Source organism: Peromyscus eremicus, chromosome 3 (genome assembly GCF_949786415.1).
Source record: "Peromyscus eremicus chromosome 3, PerEre_H2_v1, whole genome shotgun sequence".
NCBI classification, from domain to species: Eukaryota; Metazoa; Chordata; class Mammalia; order Rodentia; family Cricetidae; genus Peromyscus; species Peromyscus eremicus.
Genome location: NC_081418.1, coordinates 57,092,706 through 57,118,019, shown reverse-complemented (window position 1 = coordinate 57,118,019; position 25,314 = coordinate 57,092,706). Strand labels below are relative to the sequence as shown.

The window sequence follows — 25,314 nt, the reverse complement described above, 5'->3', positions numbered from 1 at the left end:
TCCCAAACATTCAGACTGAATATAAATGAGATTAGGAGGCAAATTGGAAGAGAAAATTGGCAAGGCCTTAACATCTTAATTATGAAGGCCGTATCTAACACTATATGTTCACTCCCATTAACTAACAATAGCGGGGTGATTAATTTTGATTGCCAATGCCAACTTGATTGTATTGAGAAATGCCTAGGAACTTAGTAAAGTGCACCTCTGAGTATGTCAGTATGGGTGTTTCTAGAGATAATTAGATCACGGATGCTTTGACCTAATGAATGAATTAATACATTAATGGACTAGTAATATGATGGCATTATTGGGCTTGATAAAAAATCTAAGGTGGAGACTTTGTAGGAAATCATTTGAGATCATGTCCCTGGAGGCCATATCTTGCTTTGAGCTCCTCCCACAAGCCCATTTCTTTCTCTGTATCCTGGATGACCATGAAGTAAACATCTTTCCTCTGTCTCTTGCTTCTGCCAACATGTTGGGGCTAGGCAACAATGACTTTGAATCCTCTGAGATTGAGCCAAAAGAAATCATCCCCTTCTGTTGTTTTTGTCAGCCATTTTGTCACACTGACAAGAAAAGTGACTGACACAGATAGTGTGTGTCTCAAGCCACTAGGGTGGTTTGACCCTTGGGCTTCATTAATACAATCAGGCAAATTAATTTTCTTCCCTTAAAAATTTGGGAGAAACTTCTCATCTCAGATGTTCAACAACAAAAGAACATTAAGAAAACTGTGACATACTCACATGATAACAATAGTAAATATGTGTGAAATAAGATGGAATATGGTGAAATCTTGATTGTCAGCTTGATGGGATTTAGAACCACCGTGGAAACAAGGATCTGGATATATTTGTGAGGGAGGGTTTAGAGAAGGTTAACTGAGGTAGAATTATCTCCCTTAGATTACAGACAGCACCATCCCATGTTCTGAGTTCTTAGACTTAATACAAAGGAAGCAATGAGCCTGAGCACCAGCCTCCATCTCTCTGGTTCCTCACTACAGATGCAATGGGAAGAACTGCCTTGTGCTCCATGTCTTTCTATGATGATGGGCTGGAACTTCAAAATATAAGCCAAAAATAAACCCTTCCTTCCTGAATTTCAATTTTCAGGATTGTTGTTATAGCAATCATTAAAGTAACTCAAACATAAGGAAAAATTCCAAACTACAACATTGAGGAAAACTGTCAAACACAATAGTTTGTGTCCAGTGATTCTATTTACATGGCGGTCAAAACCAGACACAAATAATCTATTATTTTAGACATCGGAACTGTAGTCCATAGCTTGATCTGGGTGATTTTATAGGTGGACTAATATATAAAAATGACTGAGCTACACTGTTAGATTTGTACACTTCTATGATTTACAGCTCAGAAGGAAAAGGCATTGATGGCTTATCATCATGGTTTTGGAAAAAATTGTAATTCTTAATTCTGGCCCCTTTTTAAATAGGATCCCAAGTTACTGTCTTGACTGCCCTGTATCTGGGCTTCTAGTCACCTGCGAGGTAATGCAGTGCCGTTCTTTCTTCTTGCCCAGATTGCCAATTATTTTTGGCCAATGCTGTTCATTTTTGTGGGTTTTTTAATCAGTATGTATTCTATTTTGGGAATATTTATCTCTCCTGTCAAAACATGTTTAGTGAAATATACACAAGTTAGCTGACTACAGTCAGCATTCAGTTAATATTAACACATAGAAAAGTGTCAATAATCATTTACATGACATACACAATGGCAGTTTCTCTTGGTCCATGTAATCATCCCATCTCTTCATCTCACAATAAGCATTATGTCAATAATTGGCATGATTGGAACACAATTTTATGATGTATATAAAGAAAATTAATTTTGATTTGAACTTATACTTCCTCCTAGGTGATAAAGGATGGCTGCTCTATATGTATAAAAAAGAATCAGAAAGAGACACAATCATTCTATTCATACAGTAAAGACCTGGGAAGAATTGGCCTCTCTATGTATAGCAATAAAGAACTGAGGAGGGATGGCCTTTCTGTGTATAAAGTAAAGAACTGGAGAGGGATGGCCTCTCTATGTTTAACAGTAAAGAATTGGAGGATGATGGCCCCTCTGTATAACAGTTAAGAATTCATGACACATAACAGAAAGGGGCAACTTACCCAGTCTCTTCCACTTCTTCAGAGCTTGGATGCCACCCAAACAACTTTATTATCTCAACAAATGAATTTTCTGAGTATATAAGTTAATACTCTAATGACAAGCATGCATCCTAACTGGGTCCAACTATGAATTTCTCTCAATACCGCATCTATAAACTGACTGGAAAATTACTCATGAAATTCTTATAACTTTGTGGCAGAATTTGTTTTGCTTTTTTCATTTAACAAGTATTTATTGGCTATCCAGGGGGTTCCAAGGCAATACCAATTGGACTCCTGGGGAAAGCAAAGAGGAGCAAATCCTCACTCCAGTCTTCAAGGAGTTTACTAAGTTCTTTGTGTCTTGTTTATTTTATCCTGATTAAATTAGCACTTTCTTTTGCCACCACAGCATATCAGGGATCTTTTTGCTTGTTACTTTGATGACTTTTATGACTTTTTTTCTGTTGCCTTTTCTTATTCTTTATTTCTTACTATTGCGATTCTGCAGTTCTTTAAGAATAAAACTTACTCTCTTGGAATAATTTTAATATCCTACTTTTATCCCTTTAATAAAGTTCATATTCATTTAAATAATTATAAGCGTTCTTAAGAGAATCATGCATTTTAATTACAATTAGATAATGAATATTCGATTACTAGGATTCTGAAATAAAAATTATAATGGCAGTGATGGTAGTGCACCATCTCTAGAATCTTTTATTATAGAATTACCAGTGAGGGTAATCTACTGAGAATAACTAATTTGTTCAAGCTGGTTAAAGCAAGTGCATGCGGAAGTGAATGGTTTAATATTACCCAATAAAAATGTAGTCTCTTATTTAATGTCTTTTACTAGGAGACTGTACAACACAGCACTAATAACACCATTCCCGGATACAGTACCCTTTTGAGAAGCTGGACAATAGTTAGACCTCACAGTTGCCAGTGTTTAAAATGTAAATCAGCTGGACACAGAGCACTTCCAGCTCTGTGTGTGTCTTTTAATCTTCTTGTGCATTGTCACTCTGAATGTCTCTTGAATGACAATACTAGCTCATTTCAAATAAGCAGACAGAGAGAGCTACCTCTCTGACTTTTCTCAGAAATATCAATACTCTGGTATAGGGAGTAAAAAGATCAAAAGCAAACACAGGCATTTAGGAGAAGGCAGAAGAGAGTGAGATAAATAGTCTTTTCACTATGTGCATTCCAGGATAAAATGAGGCAATGCTGAGGCAGGAAGGAGATAGATACTTAGTGAAGGGAAAATAAACCAATTGTGAGGCATAAAGTACAGACCATGAGGGAACCAGGAAGAAGGCATTTGATACAGAAGAGTTTGTGTTTAAAGAAGGCAGAAGTATGTAGCATCAAGAGATACTTGACTCACAATGTTTCACAAAAAGGAGATACACCCTGGGCTCTTATACTCTATGTACAAGCACTTCTCTGCATATAAAATGTGGTTTTGGTTAACCTCACCAACTATTGTTTGTTTTTTCCCCCTCAGCATTGAGAATTACTTGTATGTGGCTCCTATTGATCATCAAATTTCTAGTAAAGAAGAGAAGTTTTTTATAGAGCTTCAATGGGGGATGGGTTGGGGGGAAGACGGGGGGGGGGCAGGAGGAGGCAGGAGAGGGGCACCTGTGGTTGGTATGCAAAATGAATAGAAAATTTCTTAATAATAAAAATAGAAATATTTAGGACTGGGGAGATGCCTCAGTTGTTGAAGTGTTTGCTGTGTAAGCATAAGGAACTGAGTAAGGATCCCCAAAGGCTGAATTCACTGGCTAGGCAGCTGAGCCAATCACTGAGCTCTGGATTTGGTGAGTGCTCCTGCCTCAAAAGACACAATGGAGAGCAACAGAAGAAGGCATCAACATTGACATCTGGACTTCAAATGCACACACAAGTTTGTGTGCTTGCAAGAACACATGTTTACACACAGGAGCACTCATCACAAATGCACCGTGTACACATGCACATGCAAACACAAAAGCAAGAAAGATCATAAGGTCTCTGGATATGGCATCTTTGACACACAGAAAGACTGCCAGTGTCACATGGGGAGAATCCTTGCCATTGCTGCCCACTACCCTTATACTTTGGGATGTTGGGCTTAATCTGGATATAATGCACTAGTTGATGTCAGTTAAACCCTGCCTGGTACCTTAACTATTATGCAGAGCTCATCTAGCTTGCCCATCTCAAATGTTTTTATATTTATCAGGCTAATTTCTGTGTAAGTTTTAGATATGTGCTTTAATTATATATTGTTGAATTTTGCAGCGAGTTTGTGCATGCAATGCCTATGTCATGTTCAGAAGACACATTTTTGTGGCACATCTGCACATTCTCAGCCCTTACATTCTTTTTGCCTCCTGCCATGATGATACTCTCTGAGCCTTGGACTAATCAAAATTGGGCCCATAAACATTTCCTCATGGATGGAGAAGGGTCTCATGAGGTCCCAACTCTCCCAGAGAGACTGTTGACAACTGGCAGTTGTTAGCAGATGTGGCATTTACTCCAGTGGTGTAGTTACAGATAACTTACCATTGCTCCTCTAAATAACCACCCACTGATGCTCAGACAAATAACTGTATATTAAGCTCAATGGGCCACACATGAAAAGAAGCCATGAATGCATATGTATGTGTGTGTGTGTGTGTGTGTGTGTGTGGGGGGGGTGATACTTGTTCAAAAGAATGGTTCCAGTGAGAAAAAGAAGGAGATGAAGGAGGGAATGGGGATAAAAAATGACTAAATTTCATTATATAAATGTATGAAACTGTTCAATAATAAAAAATTTAAATGTAGTTAACAAATAATACAATACTTATTTGGGCTAGTCTCACCTTGTTGGAAAACCATTTCACCATTCACTGTGTTTCTGTGCATTTCTCTGCTTCAGAAAGCCCACTTACAGAGCCCTGGCTTGCTCTTCTCATTCATCAGTTTTATTTTGACTTAGGCATTCTACCATGTAACTCATGTGCTTCTCCCAGCCCTTGATAAGAACTAATTATTTTTTTCCCACTCACGCTGGAATGCTGGAATGAAATTTGTGGTATCTCAGCATATTCTTATTCAAAAGTCCAAACCATAACCATGCCATGATTCTAAAGGATCTGTCATGCTGTGAGTAGTTTGGGTGAAGAGATGGTTTGTCAAGGTTATGTTTGAATGAATCAGTGAGCAGTCTTTGGGGCCTATAAGTTGAATAGAGCTGAACACTGAATCCTGTTTCTAGGGCAATGACTTGGGCTTTTGGAAAGGGCATAGTTTTAAATAGGATCAGATGTAAATCAGATGGTTTCAAGTTGCTGCAGAAGCTGGGCAAGAAGGATATGAAAAAGAGAAAAGAAAGACCAATTTAGGTGACTTTCTTTATTGAAATAATAGCAGGTATTTGAGTTAGATATAGAGTTATGAACATTGGTTTAGTAAATGTCTGTCCTAGGAAGGTATCAGAGATGTCCAAGCAGCAGCTGGGTCAGGAGAGAGGGACATTGGCAGGTGTTTCTGGGGAACTGGAAAGCCTATGTTTGTCCTCACATGTTAGCCAACAGCCAGGAGCTCTGAAACAGCCAAGTAGAATCTATGAGTAGCCAAAGTTTATAAGCTTGCTAATTCAATGGAAGCAGAAGAATGATATTTATCACATTTTTATTAAGCCTATGTGGAGTAGAGAAACACAACTTTCAAAGGTCAAAGGAGGAACCATAAGATATTTAAAGCCCCAATTTCTGCCTGAGTTGTTATAATCACAGTTTAATTAAAGTAAGATCTTCCTTTATAGTTATTTTCCATGAGGTTTTCAGAACTATGCCCAACACCATTTGTGACCTTGTAGAAACTGAGAATTGCAGACTTTACCCAAATTCACTGGGAAAGAATCTGCATGTAGCATTGAACTGAACAGTACTAGTGCACATGAGGCCCTGCTGTTAGCTGAGGAGCTGCTATCAGTTCATGGCTATGGGGAGAAGGAGAGGTATTTTTCTTTAGGGATGTAGTTCTAGGTAGGCTGCCCTACCAGGGAATGGCCCCCCACATATGGACAACACCAATGGACTAGGAAAAAGGGATGTGAAGTTGGGAGGGGATGTGTTGGAATCTAGGATGAGTTAGAAGTTGGAAGGGGATTTAAGGACTGGCCTAAATGCATCATATACATCTATGAAATAACAAAGAATAAATTAAAAATCATGGAAATCTTTTTTTTCATATCTCTTTAAGCTCAACTTGCTTTCTATTTTATACATACAAATATAAAATAAAATGCTTAGGCAATTTAAGGCTTTAATTTTAGTACATCAACTCTACTGATAGTTTTACAATTACAACATGATTATTTTCTTAATTATCTAAAAGTGCAGTCATTGCAATTTTGAGCCACAGTGACCTACAAAACACTCACTTCTAACTATCTTCCAGTCTAGCTGAAAAAGTCAGTTCTGCTGGCTTTTTCCATGGTGATATTCTTGACCTGGTCATTGTTTTTCCAGCTTTTTAAAATTTTAATAATGTGAACCTATTGCCTTTAATTTTTCAGTTCACTTGACCTAGTTCCCAAATCCATTGGTTTTCTGGTTGGAAGCTTTACTTAATTCCATCACCTTTTCACTCTTTATTTTCCACACTTATCCTCACTCTTCCTAACTAGCTGTTATTACTTCTTCATAAACAAGCAGCCAACCTCAGCTTTCTCCATTGTACTTGTGAGGAAAATCACAATTGTATTTATATCTGATTTCATATTGACATGGGCTTTTAGTTTCCCACTAATTTAGTAATCCTATTAAATAGCTCTGCATTTCCATTCCTATATCTCCTTTTTATGGGACTTACTGGCATATATTAAAATATACAAAGTAATAGATTTCATTATAATATTTCCAAGCAGTGTAATAATATATTTTATATATTTATTCCCTCTGCTTGTTTTCACTTTCAACATCCTTTATATTTCCCCTTTAATGTTCATATCTTTTTTCTCCTCTCTGAATTTCACATATAAGAAGGAACATAGACTTTTGAAACTAGTTTATTTCACTTAACATGATGATCTCCTATTCCCTTCATTTTCCTGCAAACTGCATGGCTTCACTCTTATGTATGGCTGAATCATTGTAACTCCACTACGTATATATGCTATATTCTCTTTATTAATTTGAGGCTGGATAGGAAGACAGGAGTGTTATGGGACCATGGGAAGAAGGAGCTCTCATTAGTGGGGATGGGGGATAGTCTGGTGGAAGCTTCCTGTCAGCAGAAAATCAAGAACTATAGCACAATTAACATTGGCAGTGAGAGCTGCCCTTATAGACACAATATTTCTTTTCTATATGAGCATTTTTGTTTAAAGTAAGAATCAGCCAGGCTTAAGGACTGGCATATTCTGGATACCTCAAATAAGACTGTTAATTCTGTTTAAAAATGTCCTAACGTTTGGCACATCTGCGACCTAGTGCTTTGCTTTATCATTATAATACAGCCAGGTGCTCCTCAGAACCCATCTTGTGACCTCATTTATGTTTTCTAGTGGCCCTTGGAAGATTAAAGCTTCAAACCCAACCCAAATCCCAGGTGTGACTATTGAAAAGACAGCGAAATGCTGTTTCCTCACAGAAGTTGTAGTCATGTTGTCAGGTGCATCTTACTTCTGCCTCTCTTTTCTCTTAACCAACATGCTTAAAATCCACATTAAATTATCTTTAATAAACCCTAACTCTGCTTTAGACTATATCATCCCAAAATTTCTCTTTGCAGTGAAGCCAAGGATCCAATTTTACGTTGGCCAAGGTTCATCCAAGATCAAGGGAACTTCCTCAGACTGCTGAAGACGACAGCATGGAGCTGTGCATCTTTCTTTCACCATAGATACATCCATGCATTGACAGACATTTAGGCTTGTTCCATAATTTTGTTTGTAAATAGTGCCACAATAAACACAGGTATGAAGGTGCATCTGTGTGTGCTGACTTTGATTTCTTTAGGTATGGGCCCAAGAGAGGTAAAGCTGTATCATAGGGCAATTCTGCTTTTTATTCCTTGAGAAACCACCACACTAGTTTCCACAGTGGCTACACTAATTTATTTTCTTCTGAGTTGTGCATAAGTATTCCTGTATTATAATCAACATCTGTTGTTTTCTGTATCTTGATGACAGAAATTCTGATGTGGATGAGATAAAATCTCAATGTAGTTCTGGATTTGCATTTTTCTGAGGGCTGAAGATACAGAATATTTTTCATGTACTTTATTTGAAAAGTGTCTGTTTAGCTCATGTTCATTTATTGATTGTATTATTGGTATCCTGGTGCTTAAACTTTTTACTTCTTTATGCATAATACATATTAACCTCCTATTAGATGAATAGCTGGCAAAGATTTTTCTTCCATTCTGCAGACTGTGTCTATCAGTTGATTCTTTGGCTGTGTAGAAGTTTTTTTCAATTTGATGAAATCACATTTGTCAGTTCTTGCTTTGAATTCTTCAGTGATTAGAATGCTTTTCAGAAACTCATTGTCTAAGTCTAAAACTTGAAGTGTTTTCTCCTACTGGACTAAGTCTTGCATTAAGGTATTGGATCTATTTTGAATTTATTTTTATATAGTGTAAGATATAAGGGTCCCCTTTTAGTCTTCCACATGTGGACATCTAGCTTTTTACTCTTTTTTTTTTTTATATATAATTGCATCATTCTTCTCTCGCCTCAAACTCCAAGTACCTTCTCTTCTGCCTGCCTCAGCAGATAACATTATCTAGAAAGGTGACTTTGGAAAACTAGTCTTGTATTCTTTCTCAGCAGTAGAACTAGGTCACAGAAAAAGGGGAACCAAAGATACTGGGCACTACCCATGTGGATGACAAACATCAGCTGTCAGGCAGGTGGGCAATCCCACCACCTTCCTAGTTAATTCACTCTCTTTTTGTTACATCTAGCCAGTAGTCCTTTCCCATCACACTTCAATGTCAGCATGTGACTTGATTTCTTATCTTAGGAATAGAAGTAGAGTCAATCAAGATGAATAAAATCATTTTTCCACTTTTGAATTTATCTACATCTGAGTCTATATCTGAACATGGAATTTTCCCAATATAATGGATGTGATGTCCCTTCATGTGGGCCCGCTTCCAATCATTCATCAAATGCCATTGCTTCTTGCTGGATCAAGTTCTTTGCTCATGTGGCATATTCTATCTCACTTTCATCCTCATGTTTCCTCTTTTTATTGGGTCATTACTCCCAGAATGAAATACCCTACAGTATTTCTTATCTTAAAAACAGCTGTATGCATTTTCTCATATTCTTTATTTTCTTACATTATTTCATTTCTCGGCTATTCTTTTCAGGGATAAAAATCCCTTAGAAGAGCTACAGTTTTAAAATGAGGTTTTTTTTTTTTTTTTTTTCAGAATTAGAAGAGATGGGGGATACTTTCAATAAAGGAAAAAAAATCGCAGTCTGGACCAAGAGTTTTGCTGATGACAAATGCAGGCATACAGAAGAGCTGGGAAGACAGGCAGCAACACAGAAGAGAGATGGCCCTGTTCAGAGTCCAAAGGAACAGAGTCTGAAGTTCACAGGTTATGTAGTGGGTATCTCATGATCTTCTTTAGCTCTGACTTGGGACCCTGAAAACTGTTCTTTAGAGTTAAAATACCAGGGCCACATATGTTCAGATATTGAACCTAAGATCTCAACTATCCCAGTGTCTCAACAATGAGCTCAGATACCACAGTTATTAAACATTTTACACAAAACAACTTTTCATGTTTCCTGAAAAGCAAAACTACTGGTGAAATATCCCTGTCTTTTGTTTGCTTAAAGAGACCAATCTTCATTCTTGTAGTAGAAATAGAACATTCTTGTTGTTTTTTTTAAGCTCTTTACTCTTTAGGGGCCCACCACCCAGCTCCCAAATAAATTCATGGAGACTTATTCTTACTTATGAATGTCCAGCATTAGCTTATTTCTCGACAGCTTTTCTTAAATTATCCCATGCACCTTTTGCCTCTGGGCTTTTACCTTTCTCTATTATATATTCCTTCCTTTCTTTCTTACTCCTTGGCTGTTTTTGTGGCTTGTTGCCTGGCCCCTGGCATCCTCTCTCCTTCTTTTCTCATTCCATCCATTTTTCTTTTTCTGAGTCTAGATTTCTTCTATTTATTCCCTCTGCTTATCAACCCTGCCTATCTTTTCTCCTGCCTAGCTATTGATCATTCAGCTCTTTATTAGACCAATCAGGTGCTTTAAATAGGCAAAGTAACACAGCTTTACAGAGTTAAACAAATGCAGCACAAAAGAATGTTACACATCTTTGCATCATTAAACTAACATTCCACAGCTTCAACAAACATAACACATGTTAAACTAATATTCCACAACACATTTTCTTCCAGTGTTTTACAGATATTCCTCTATCATATGACTCTCACATTTTATGGTGAGAGGCTATCTGAATAATTTTGGTTTCTTTAATGATATAAAGTACACTTTTCTTTTGGCTCTTAAAAAAATAATCTCTCTTTGGTTATCAGACGTTTTGACTGCTAAAGGACAGACTCAAGTACCAGTAGCTGTGACTGTGTCAGAGGAATAGCAGGTGGCAATTGAAGTTCAGGTGTCAGCACACCAGAAGAAAAACTCTCTGATGGGAATATCTCATCCAAGCAAGGCTTATGAGAATACCCAGAATGTCTTTTGCTTATGCTGTGCCTTCACATTGTTGCCAAGCAAGGCTTATGAGAATATCCAGAATGTCTTTTGCTTATGCTGTGCCTTCACATTGTTGCTGCTGCATGCTCTTCTCTGGTATCTGATACGATGAATGAGGTGTGAGGAGTCCCCACTACCTATATTGTAATGTGTCTATCTCATGAATATATCCCGATCTCCTGGGCATATTTATTTCTGTGGATTGTCAGGAAGATGCTGTATAATTTTGACACAGTCAGGGCCTATTGAGTTCCACTAAGACACTGTTTTAGATCACAGCTCAGGTTGATATAGGAAAATAGTTGAATTTCCCTAGATGCTAAGATAGTTGTACACTGTTAGCTGATATAAAACTTCAAAGTAGCTTTAGATTAGACCAGATGCCTTGCTAATGGTGTTTAGATAAACATTCCCAATTGTGTTCAGCAAGGACACACATCTGTACTATCTGGCTAGGTTGTAAATCCAAGTACAGCACAATTATTGCCAGTTGGCAAATGATTAAGTCCTTGTACCCATTCCTGACCTCAATTTGTGAAAATAAATGCTGACTAGTCAAGGCTACAGAAAATATTTGACTCTGTAGTCTTAAATGAGGGCTGCAGGTATTCTTGGATAATTAGAACTCTTACGTTGCCTGAAATAAGTTGGTTGGGATATATAAGCTGTAAAAAGACATGACAAGACCAGAGCAACAAGAACAAACAACATGAGAGGGAACAGCATGATGAGAACAAGATAATAAAGAAACAAAACCACCAAGAGAACACGTATGTTTTCTTTCTCTAAAATGCCTTACATAGAAAAGTCTAAGGTTCACTATGCTGTGGACTTTCTCTTTGAGCCCTATCTGCAACTGGAAGCTGGTTTTACTTGGACTGCAATACTCAAAGTATATATTTTCTTTTTTTAGATTTTATTTATTTATTTACTTACTTATAGTGTGTATGTGTATGCGTGTATGCATGTGTGTGTTGTGGTGTAGCATGGTGTATATGTAGAAGTCAGAGGACAACTTGCAGGAGTCAGTGCTCTTCCTTCAATTATGTGAGTCCCAGGGATCAAACTCAAGTCTTGAGGCTCAGTGACAAGCATCTTTTCCCAGTGATCCATCTCATTAGCCTTTCAAAGTGCTTCTTGATGCTACACTAGTTTCAGAATATATTTATACTCAGTAATTCAGAAGTGTTTGTTTTTTCATTCTTTCATCTTCTGGAACTCCAATTACACATTGTTTAGACCTTAGCCATTGTATGTTCTTTTTCTTATACTACATTTCCCTTATTCTTTTCATATTTCTTTCTAAACTTTTTTACTTACATGTTTTCCAAGTAGCTTATTCTCTATTCACTTATTTTTGATACAGTGTTCTTTAATCATTAGAAAAATTAACATTTTCTAGGAAGTTTTAACACATTGTCTTCTCTATCATGTTCCTGTGGAGTTTGGGAGAATGGAACAACCAAAGACTCATAAACCTAGGAAGAGGAGTTCAGTGTAATTGGTATTAGGGACACAAATATCCCAACCTTAGCAAGAACATGTCACACATGAAACAAACTAACACACACACACACACACACACACACACACACACACACACACACAGACAAAGAGAGAGAGACAGAGAGAGGGAGACAGAGAGAGATAGAGATAGATATATACAGAGAGAATATACCAAGGCTTGTTAAATATGTAGAATAAAAAGCTTTAAATCAATTTTGTAGATCTGTAAATTGGTACAATTAGGGAAAAAAGTATTTATAATTATCTACTATGGTTGAAGATTCATATGGTCTTTGATAAGTGATTCAACTCTTAGATAAAAATAGGTCCAACAACAAATGTGTCCATATATACCACTGAAAAGAATGTATAAAATACTATTTTACAAGATTAAAACTGGAAATAACTAAGTGCTATAGTCTCAAAGTTTTACCCTTAAAATTCATTTGTTGAGATTATGTCTCCTTAGGAGATGAGATTAGGAGGTAGGGCCTTTGGGATGCTATTGGGTCATGATGGGCCAGCCTCACAAATGGGATGTGTGCCATTGTAAGAGAGCTAGGACCAACCCCTCACTTCTCTGCCAGGTGAACATACAAGCAGAAGGAGGCATCTTTGAAGAGGAAGCATGGCAGACATTAAATCTGACACTATGATCTTGGTCTTCCAGCTTCCAGAACTGTGAGAGAGATTTATTTTGTTTAAAAACTACCCTGTGCTTTGTGATCATAGACCAAAGGTGCTAACATAGAAGGTATTTGTCAACAATTTAAACTGTGGCATATTTATACTACAGAAAACTGTAAGCATGGTAAAACCTTTGGTATAGATCATGGATGAATCTCACAATCAGCTCAATTCTAACACTGAGTGAAAGTATTCCTAGCATTTTATATAAAGTATAAGAATTTGTAGCTTAATTCATGATATTAGAACTCAGAACAGTGGATACTTAACCAAGAAAGTATCTCCCAGTCAATAATCCCTCCCCCTTTCATTTATGTGGTATTTTCATGAGCAGTGTTTTTGGGAGAAATCGTTCTATAGGTAAAATCTCACATAATTAAAAAAAAATTAGTATTATTATTTCATGCAAATAGGTATACTGCCTGCACGTATGTCTGTGTAACAACAAGTGCATGCCTGGTGCTCTTGGAGGCCAGAGGATGGCACGGGATCCCCTGAGACTGGAGTAACAGGCAGTTGTGAGACACCATGTGAGTGGTAGGAATTGAACTTGGGTCCTCTGGAAAGCCATCACTGTCATTAACCATTGAGTCATCTTTCCAGCCCCTGATCTTGTATCTTATGGTTAAAAAACAAAACAAAAACAAGCAAACAAACAAACAAACAAATATCAGAAAAACTTTGCAAAATAAATTAGTAACAGCCATTGGGTACATGGAGATTAAAGGTGATAAAAAGTTTTTACTAATATATGTGTGTATGACTTTTGGATTTTGAGCTAAGTGTTCTCAAGTTTTTGACAACCACAAAATAAAAGACAGTAAAGTAAATCTCCATGAATCCTGTGGTCCATGAGTTGGAAAGGAGATGCTTGAATGTGCTTCAGGTTGGGGAGATGGGCCCTCCAACATCAGTGCATACAGGGTAGCACAGCTGTGCTGTCCCAGTGAAGTTCTCAGACTAACTGCAAGATTTCATCAGTGAATCTGCTTACCAACTTTGTCAAGGTTTGGTAATAAGAGGCGAGATGAGATTTTTTATTCTGGATGTTTCCAACATTTTTATTCTGTTTTGCATCCCATTTAAACGCTGCTTAAAAGGAACACATCTTCTGATGTATTGTGCTTATTTCATTGAGAGCTGTTCTTTTTTCCCCTCTGCCAAACAAATAATCCCCTTGAGATATTTTCCATGAGTCCTTTGGAAAGCATTATTATAAATATACACATAAATATTCACTCATGTATTTTGTGCTCCTTAAAACATGAGAAGTAACCAAATTCTGTGTCATAAAATTCAAATTTAATAGCGTATATTTATTGAACGTACTTGAATATAGTTATTGTTTTTATGCTAGCTGAGAGAACTGGTGTATATGAGCGAAGCAGGGAGCTCTACAGGCTGAGTGGCCACAAATCCTGAATTGTTTTCAAGATTTGCAGTGTGGAAACCATGATTTTCATTTTACTGTGGAATACTTTCTTGGAGAAGAATATCTCACTAAAAATGGGTCCTCTGTTAAACTGTGCTTTAATTACAATCCGTAACTCTTAGATTTGAGTATGTAACCTGATCCAGAGACATCCCCTGTGTGTTTCTGTGTCTACACGTGCCCCACTGTGGCTCTACAACCTGTATCTCAAGATACACGAGCTGTGCATAGTTCTTTGCTCTTTCTGTGGTTCTGTTTGTGGCCAGAGGATCCTGTCTCTGTGACCAGGGATTGACACTGAGAGGTGAGCAAACCGGGAAGTGGCTCTTCGGCTTCTGATTCTGTATGTCACATGATTTTCTCAACTATGTAACAAAAAAGTACTAGAACACAAGTCCTGTAAACATGGTATGAGGCAAAACACAGTCCACTACCTATCTAACTTCCTCCCTCCCTTTATTCCTTCCTCCTTCCCTTCTTATTTCTTTCCTTCCTTCTCTCCTTCCCAGTGCTAGCTTTTGAACCCTGTGACTTGCATGGTAGGCAAGCACTCTACCATTGAATTATAGCCCTAGGCTAAGAACCTCAGTACTTCTACTCAGCCAGATATTAATGAGGCTTGTAAAACTGCAGTGGTGCTACATCTCACTAATCTATTTTCTTTTATTTTGAAGTAATACAGTTTTTAAAGCATATCAGCAAGCTGTTTTAAAATATATGAATAAACATTTTTGAATCTGGTGTAAACTTTAAATACATTAAATATTGATATAAAATATCTCTAAAAGCTTTTGGGATCTTATATGGTTAAATGAGATTCTTAGATCTAAATCTTTCCGGTAGATGTCATAAACAAATGTTAGGGTTAAAACAGTGGGGTCAAAAGAATATTGAGAAAGGTAAATAAGAGGACTTTGCAGTTGGATATGAGATAGCTTAGCTGACCAGGTAAGAGGATAGCCAGGGAGCTCTGGGACGAAACAAAGCTGGTTTCAGCAGGTTCTATCCAGTTCCCATAAAGCCATACCCCAAGCAGCATATGCAAGGCATCATTGCCCTTTCCCCTACTAAGCTTCTCAACTTATAAGTAGTTATACCTTTATACATATTCTTGTATCTAATTATAACAGATGAATTGTGGGTAAGGATCACTTCTAAGAAAGTCTTCACCTATTTCAGGGAGTAGACTATGCCGCACTGCCCCAGAGGTGGGCAAAGGGAGGAAGAACGGCAGACCAGGATTCAAAGGTCCAGAGGCTACAGGTATCCTTAGGCCATTGCCACTAGATGATTTGACCTCCTCCACTCTGGAGGGTCCACTTCACTTACCTGTTAAAATTAAACTTGATGATTGGCTTGTTCTACCTGTGTCCCAGCGTGAATTCTCCTTTCAGATCAGAGTGTCTCAACCTTCCTCATACCGTGACCATTTAACACAGTTCCTCATGCATTGTTGATTTTTAAAAAATTCTTTGACTTTTGACACAAGGAAAAAGTATCAACAGGTGTTAAAAGGTGAAACAAAATCTAGAAGTCTGAATACAGAGCTTATCCCAGAAAACCCCAAACTCCTAGACTAAGGAATCAGGTTTGCACATCCAATTCCTATCAAAATGATGTTTTGGTGCATAACTTTGAAAAGCAATGCTTTAGTTGACTTCAAAAGAGGGTAATTCATACCACATTAAATTGCTCATCACCTAGTAACATGATGAATAAAATGCAGAAAAGAAAGTGATACTTGGTCTGTCTGCATTTAAGAGGTACTTGTAAAGATGCAATAAAATAGATTGCATGAAAGCATGTTAAAAAGCACAAATCATTTCTCATATAAGCTATTATTACTAATTAATAGTTCTTTCATCTGCCATGAATTTCTAAATGAAGGTCTTTGTGAATGGTCAAACTTAAGAGAGCACAAATAGCAGAAAATAATACTGTGAAATTATCTTATCTCCTTCTGCTGAAATTGTCTCTGCTACCCCATCACTAAGTTTTAAAGTTTTTGTTCTGATACATTAATAGAATATGTAGTCAAAAGATTTTAAAGCATTTTTAAAAAAGCATCCTCTGTGACCCACACTGTGATGTTCTGAATGAGAAGGGCCTCCAACCAGCTTATGTATTTGAACATTTTGTTCCTAGTTGGTAGTGCTGTTTAGGGGAGGTTATGTAACCTATAGGAGGCAGTCCCATGCTGAAGAAAGTTGCTGAGGATGGGATTTGAAGGATTATAGCTTTGCAATACTTACAGCTGTGGCTCTCCTCTTCATGTATGTGGTTGAGATGTAAACTCTCAGCCTCTTGCTACTGTAGTGTTTGCTGCTATATCACCCAATGTGATGAACTCTTCTCCCTCTGGAGCCATAAGCTAAAGCACACGGTTTTTGTTTTTGTTTTTTTTTCTGAGTTGCTTTTGATTGTGGTATTTTATCACAGCAACAAAAAGTAACTGGTACATCTCCACCTCTGAATTCCTGCCTTCTCCCATTAATTCAGATCTGACCACTGTAGTCAAAAGTTTTCTCTGGTCCCGCCCAGCCCTGCAGTCCAGTGGCCACTTATAAAATAATCATTCAGAGACTTATATTAATGACCAATTGTATGGACTACGGCAGGCTTCTTGCTAGCTAGCTCTTATAACTTAATTCATTTCTATTAATCTATAAATTGCCACTTGGCCATGACATTACCAGTCTACTGTCATCTTGCTGCTCATTTCATGGCAATTGGCATCTCTCCCTCCTCTCCTTTCTTTCCTCCATATATCTGCTTAGATTTCCTGCTTGCCTCTAAGCTACCTTGCCATAGGCCAGTGCAGTTTTATTTATCAACCAATTAGAGCAACACATATTCACAGCATACAGAAAGACATCCCACAGCAGATCACTATTATTAAATTTACATTCAGCTCAAGTCTAATAAGTCCCCTATACCAAGAATACTCCTACCACATTGCCAGAGCTACTGATGATCAGTTTTCTTTTATACAAAAAGGAAAGTATATTATAAAATAACAGTGACATTCAGTTTCCCATATGTTTGAGGAGCTATATGATCCTTTTTTACATAGATTACTATTGGTCAAACTATACTCTAAATTTTTCATATTTAAATCTATAGATTAGTGTTATCCTCAGCCTTCACCAGCAATGAACTTATCATTTCACTAAAACCACATAGCTAAAATTCCACATTGAAGAACAATTAGAAAACTAATCAGGAAAGTAAAAATAAATAAATAAATAAATAAATAAATAAATAAATAAATAAATAAATAAATATTAAAAGGATTTTACATAGAGACTTTAAAATATTTAATGCATGAAGGGGACTGAGGAACCATCACAGTCCACAAAAGGCGTATCTTGCATACATGGAGTCCTGAGTTCCAGCCTCATAATCAACATTAGAAGAGGGTGATGTGGTAGTATGTACATGCAATCCCAGAGCAGAGGAGGCAGACTGCAGCACCCCTAAGCCTCACTGGCCAACTCATTTGACCCACTTGGCAGGTTCTAAGGCAGTGAGAATGAGAGATCCTGTTTCAAAAAAAGTAGATAGTTTCTGGGAAAGTATACTCAATGTTATCCTGTAACCTACCTACCTACATACACACACACACACACACACACACACACACACAGAGAGAGAGAGAGAGAGAGAGAGAGAGAGAGAGAGAGAGAGAGAATAAGAGAGAGGGGAAGGGAGGGATGGATGAAAGAAGGGACAGAGAGATGAAGGGAGGAAGAGAGGGAGAGAGAAATGAGAGAAAAATAATCTGCATATTAATATCTGGACTTTTTCTTCCAGGGAAGTTTAGGCTTGTGCATATGTGATGTTTATGGAAATCTTCCCTATTCCTTAGGCTTATATAGTATGGAAAAGCTTTTCATCTTTTAATACAGCCGCAGGGACTTTTTCTTATGTGTGTTTTGTGTGCATATGAGAAATGTATTTTACCAAATGAATGAGAGCTACCTTTATTATGTAAGAATGCCAATACTATAAGGCAGCTTATAAAAAGCAACAAAACAGATGTATTTTAAAAATGCACACCACAATTGAATGTTAGTATATTCATATATGTGAAAATATTCACACATAAATACAATCTTTCCCTCTATCTTTTTATAATATTTTCTTTATGCATTTCTATGAGTAAAAACATTTATGCATTCTAATAGATTCTATCAACATAAAGAGACAGATAGAGAACTGTGCCTAACAGTCTTTGGATTCTAAATACATTGCTAAATGGATAAATAACTGAATGGATGGAGGTCCACAGGAATGTTAATTAAAAATGAAATGATTATACAAAGTTTTAGAAAAAATTAATTAATGCCCTCAAACAGCAATTATTTGGCTTAAAATAATTGTATTTTATGCTAAATGCAGGACTAAAATAATTGATTAATATATAGAAGCATCAGGTTCATGTTGCTGAATCAGTGTTCTGTAATTGGCAAGATGCATATAAGTAGCATCGTGGTGAGCAACTTTGGTACAGTCAGTACAGTAATGCTGTCTTTTCTACTGACTGTCTCTGCTTCTGCATAATGGTAATACTGTCAAACTACAGTGATCTACCATCCCACAATAAATCGTCCCTTAACGCAAACATGAGCTATATTTTGTTTGCCATAAGGCTAAGCCACTCATGAGCTGCTTCCTGAAAAAACATAATATCCTAAGTAATCCTAAATATGATTTGAGGAACGTTTTGGAACGTAGTTTAACATTTATATCATAGAAATCTTTGGAGTAGGTACTAAAGCAGTGGTTCTCAACCTATGGGTTGTGACTTCTTTGGAGAGTCCAATGACCCTTTCATAGGGGTCACCTATGTCCATCTGAAAACACAGACATTTGTCATACAATTCAGAACAGTAGCAAAATTACAGTTGTGAAGTAGCAATAAAAAGTTTTATGGCCAGGGTCACCACAACATGCAGAACTGACTCAATGGGTCACAACATTAGGAAGGTTGAGAATCACTGCATAAAGGAGAATGACAGTACAATACTCAAGGCAGTGCATCTTAAACTCTTGTTCATTCATCTCACTCATTTTTCTGTCTTATGTAGTGGGTAGCTGTTCTAACTTTGACCTGGAGGTACTACCCCCATTGAAACTTCCGATAACTGTCATGCCTACCAGGCAGGGCCGAGACAGGAGCCCTTGAAACCAGAGATCCAGATGTGCCAGCTCTCTTGGTTCCTGGATCTTGGACGCTGGAGGTAGACCGAGCAGAGTTCTCCAGAGAACACTGTTGGACTGCACTTCACCTCTCCTGGACCCTGTAATCTATCCCTTTACTTGTAAGTTACCCCACAAAATAAACCTTTCTTTTAGCTATATGGAGTTGCCTTAATACTTTAACTAATAATCTTACCAACCCGTCAGTTCTCACCTTTTTCTTCTGAAAATCATTCATTGTTCTTCCTGTCTTCCTGCCTGCCCCTTCATTTTCATCTCTTCCAGATATGTGCAGCTTCTTCTTAATGTAAATTGATTTAGTGTCTACTAGTGAGTAGGATGTGTCCCTGAGAAAGATATTTTCAAGTTCTAACTTCTGGCACTGATGAATATGATATTCTTTGAGGTAGAACCTTTAAAGATCTATTTAAGTCTGACTTAATGTTGGTCCTAATCCACTGACTGGTGTCCTAATTAAAGGAGGGAGACCTGCTCACAGAAGACACAGAGAGGATGGAACATGTTAGAGTTGAGTATGAAATAATCTCCTATAGGCTCATGTGTCTGAACACATGGTCTCCAGCTAGAGGCACTGTTTTGTGAGGCCATGGAATGTTTAAGTGTTGAGGCTTGGCTTGGACTTAAGTAAACATACAGAGGCTTATATTATTTATAAACTGTATGGCCTATGGCTAAGAATTCTTGCTAGCCAGTTCTTTCATCTTAAATTAACCCATTTCTATTAATCTATGTCTTGCCACCTGTTTCACGGCTTACCGGTCTTCTGGCATGTTATTCCTTGGGCAGTAGGCTGGCATCTCCCTGCCTCTGCCTTTCTTCTTCCTGTCTCTCTCTTGGATTTCCCACCTAGCTATAACTGGACTTGCCATAGGCCAGAGCAGCTCTATTTATCAACCAATCAGAGCAACACATATTCACAGCATGCAGAAAGACATCCCACAGCAGTGTCCCCTTTCTGGCCCAAGTTCTCTGATTCCTGATTCACCAAGATGTGAACAAGCTATCTCATGCTCCCCCCGAAAGAACTGTGAGTTGCCCTTGCTGCCATTTTGTCCCTGCCACAATAGGCTATATCATCTGAAGTGTATGCCAGAATAAGCCCTTCCTTCCTTAAGCTGCTTCTGTGGGTATTTCGTCATGGCAACATGAAATGAATACAACAAAAGACAGTGGAAGTGGAGATTGGCATAAGAGGTCTACAAGAAAAGGAATGCTGAGGATTTCTGGCAACTACTGGAAGTCATAAAAGAGAACACAACCAATGACACCTTGATTTCAAAACTTGAATTGTATGAGAACAGATCTTTATTCATGAAAGCCACACAATCCATGATATCTTCATTACTGTAGCCCTACTAAGCCCTCTTGATATGATTAGCATACTGAATAGAATCTTCCTCAGAAAGGAGAAGAAACATCTGTGGCTACTTTGATGCCAATATTTTCATTTAGACTGCTGACCTCATAAACATGTCTTTCTATGGATCTGATGATTTATACTATTCATTCTGGGTTCAGGAATATTGATATGAATACACACTATTCACAGATAACTTCCAGTTCAGGGGGAGAAACTGAGGAACCTTGATTAAACTTGAGTACTATGAAGGATTTGGAAAACCCATTAGGTCAGAACATGACCAACTTTACCTTGTCAACTTACCATGTGACATTGGAAATATGGCTTAAACCTTTAACTTTCCCAATTATAAAGAAGAGAAAGTTGTTCTAGTTGTTCCTAAGGCAGTGTTTTCCAAACTGTACATGAGACTTATTAGTAGATGATAATTTCAGGTTGGCCGTTCGTTAGTACCATGGTGAAAATAATGCTTCAGCAACAAAGGATGCCAAGATTGGAAATGGTGGAGTGCATTGGAATCTGTATATCATACAGATAAGTCCTATTCCATAAATCTTTACTTTCAGCTATGTGCATGCATGTGGGATCTAAACGAATGTGGACACTTATATTTGGTCAACGTGCAAATTATTTTTCTGGCTTCTGTGTGCCATGTGCTCAGCTATAGATTTCTCAGGTTCCCATGCATGATGACAAGAAAAGAAGAATTTACTTATACATTTATAGGGTCTATGGTATAGTTAGGAAAAGAGATGGGCTTGGAGGATGTTACAGAAGACCTCCTCCCTTATGGACTTTGTACCCAACCTCTTGTTTCTCTGGTAATTCTAGAAAGGGAGGTGCCAGCTTAGATTTTTAACCAGTATACTAAAAAGTGATGTATCTGGGCTTTACCAGCTCCTATTAAGGAAAAACTACTTCCTTCTGATCAAAACAAACAAAAAACCCACAAGGCCCTGGGTGGAGACCAAACATTCCAAGGTATCCCAAACATCACATACTTACTATCTCCTCCTCTTAAGGATTAATCCAGTTGGGCCTACCAATCACCCTGCCAAGGTTCACCCATCAGGAAAGCTAGTTTGCCTCAAGACATACTAGGAGAGTGGAGGACCAATTATCTCCTTCATGAGATAACATACTTGTCCTCCCAAGAGCCCTGCCCTCAGAGGGTGGGCTTGCTGACACTCCCAGAGAGACTTCATTTTGTAGGACTGCAGAGCTTGCTTGACTTTCTGAGTTAAAACAGCATCTTCTCTTCTCTTTACCTCTTTTTTCTCTTGGACTGTGGTCAAAGCCTGGGTAAGCCTTCCTGGACACTAAGCTTCCTGCCTCATTGTTTCTGAAACATTTTTTTCTGCTGTGCACTTGCTTGTCTACGAAGTTTGCAGGCGACCATTACTGAACTGCACATGCCTGCCTTGTTAAATATGTGACTTTCTGTCTTCTTCATTTCTGTCTTCCTCCTCTGGCATCTACCAGAATTTATAATTTGCTTGCTTAATAACATTGTCCTCAAACTTTCTTCTGTTTTTAAATTCTTTTATTGATGAGACTAAGAATGCCCGAAGGGATTTCCAATTTCTACAGTAACAATGTGGCCTGAATATTATATTGATATCAAAGAGATTAGTGTAGATGTAACCAACCGTCTTATTAAATAAGAAACACAGAGCCGATTCAGAGAAGAAAGCCAAGAGGTCAGAACTAAGAGCCTTACCCTTCCTGCTTCAGCTATCCTGCTTCAGCCAAGAGAGCTCTCCGAAAAAGAGGCCTACTTCCTGTGTGTACGTCTTTAAATACTCTAGATGTTCTGCCTTCTCATTGGTTGTAAACTAAACACGTGACTGCCTTGTCATTGCCTGTATGTACCGCCCTCCAGGTCCTTAAAGGCGTGCGCCATCACCGCCACGCACTTGCTATGGCTCTATAACTCTGACCCCCAGGCAACTTTATTTATTAACATACAATTAAAATCACATTTCAGTACAAGTAAAATACCACCACAGATTAGCAAGAAAGATTTTTACAGTCTCCCCAGGAAAATAAAGACCTGTAAGAAACAGAGCCAAAAGCTTATGTAGTAAGTCAGACAAAGAGGAGTAATAGATGATACCATAAGGATCTGGGGCCAGGACACTCAAGTGTATACACGTGACTAAGCAGATGAGAGTTAATTTAACAAGGTCTGTCTGCATAGATTTCTCTCACCTCAACTCTCCTCTGGTGAGGAGATTGTGTCTGTCTTTTTGTGCAGGGAAAACACACTCTTCCCATGGGATTTTCACCTTGTGCTTATACCTTCTAGAGGTATAGTTAGCATTCAGACTCACCCCTTGGGACCGGCTCAGCTTCCTGACAATGTCATCTTAAGTAAAGTCCTCTTTAAGAGAAAACCCCTCCCCCTTCTCTCTCTCTTCCTTTCTGTCTCCTGCCATGAGTTAGTGCACACCTCCTCTCTTCCTTTGTTCCCTTTTCTCGTTCTCTTCTTCTTTTCTCAGTCCCTGCTCACTTTCCCTCTCTTCCCCTCTTCCTTCCCCCTTAATAAAACTTTCCACATGGGTGCCATGTCTGCATGGTATGAGTGACTTCCCACTGTGCTACCTTGGCTGCCACCTGCTATGTCTGCATGGCGTGTCTCCCTCACCGGCCTTGGGCCACCTTGGCTCAAAGCCCATCAAGACCTGTCTCCTGTCATTTTACAAAATTGGTGCTGTGCTCCGGCAGAGGCCCTTCTGGCACTTTTTCTTGCCTGCTGGCAGTCTGAGACACACTAGGAACCCTCAATGTTCATTTCATCCAACACCAGCATAATTGGTAAGCCCCCCTTCTGGCCATTTCCAACAAATGAGGATTCGTCTCTTCTTGACCATGGTTTCTCAACTCTCATCTCCTCCCGTAAGTCCCAGTACTGGGCAACCAAGTGTCTCTTGGGCTAAGTGCCCTTTGGCCCTTGCTCTCTGTTTCAGGAAACATTGAAGCAGCCTATGCCTACTTGTCTCTTGGACCTCAGCATCCTTCGGGCCCCTGCTCTGTGTTTGATGAATTACTCAGCAGCTTGTACCCTAATCATTCTGCCTCATTTGTGGGAAACAAGCCTACTGCCAACCTCTATGCTTAAAACCCTATTTAAAGACTTCTAAACTCATCCGCCTTTACAGTTAGAATTAGTCTCATACTTCTTACCTTTGCAACTTCTGCCAGCAATCCAGTAGATCCAAAGATTCTCGGGCTGTACACTCCCACCCCTCTCCTTTGTCTGTCCTGTTGACTCTCCTTGGACTCTAGCCCACTGGATGCCTCCCTTATCTTCAGCTCCTTCCTGGCTTTCTCCCACCTGGCTGTCTCTCAGTCTACATCTGCAGTCCTGCAGCTCATTCTTTATACTGTAAATCCTTCTTTCTGGATTTTTAACTTGATCAGCTTAAAGTTTCTCAGTAAAGCTTTGTCCGTTAAAAAAAAAAAAAAAAAGGTCTATTTCCTAAAAAGGTCTGTTTCCTATGTGCAAATGAAAATGTGTGACTGAGGTGGCCACATGACTGTTTTTGACTGACTTTTGAATGCTTGAGTTTATATGTTCTGTTTGTGTTCTGTCTGTCTTGGTGAAAAAACAAACAAACAAACAAACAAACAAACAAACAAACAAAACACATGAACATGTGGGCAGGCACCATTTTGACTAAGGTCACAGACGGGTCATTTAGCTTCATCATTATCTTTGATGAGGTTGGGGCCTGCCTCTGCCAAGTCCCTGCTCTGATGTGGTCTTTCACTCTTTCAGTCTTTTGCTCTCAAACCTCCTGCACTAACTGCTGCTCATGACATGTTTGTTTTGAGGGTATCTACTTCACACCAGGACCTCACTCTCCTGCTCCATCCATGGCAGATCTATTCTCTTTAGCCTGTAACAAATCTACTATCTCATTCAGTGGCAGCTTTGCCTTCCATTCAATACCAGCACTTGGGTCTCTGGTGGGGCTACCCACCTCTGACCATCTCCCTGAATGTGAGATTGATCTCAGTATTTCTTTGGGCCAGACAGTATGGTAATGGAGAAAAAAAATTTACTCTTTCTTTTCCACATTCTTTCTTTTTCTTTCCTCTGAAGACCTTCTTATGTCTGTCTACTCTGTCTTTAAATGCAGCAGGACAGCACACTGAGCTACTGTGGCTCACTGCTCATCTGGTTTTGATTCTGGTTGGAAAGTTTTGTTTGTCTTGTTGAAAAATTTTGTCTATAT

The 25,314-nt window shown here is 38.4% G+C and overlaps 1 protein-coding gene across 1 annotated transcript in view; it reads right to left on the bottom strand.

Moving 5' to 3' along the window:
* The window catches only part of Cntnap2 (contactin associated protein 2), a 1,432,736-nt gene that overhangs the window by 378,270 nt on the left and 1,029,152 nt on the right, over positions 1-25,314 (bottom strand). The window lies entirely within an intron of this gene.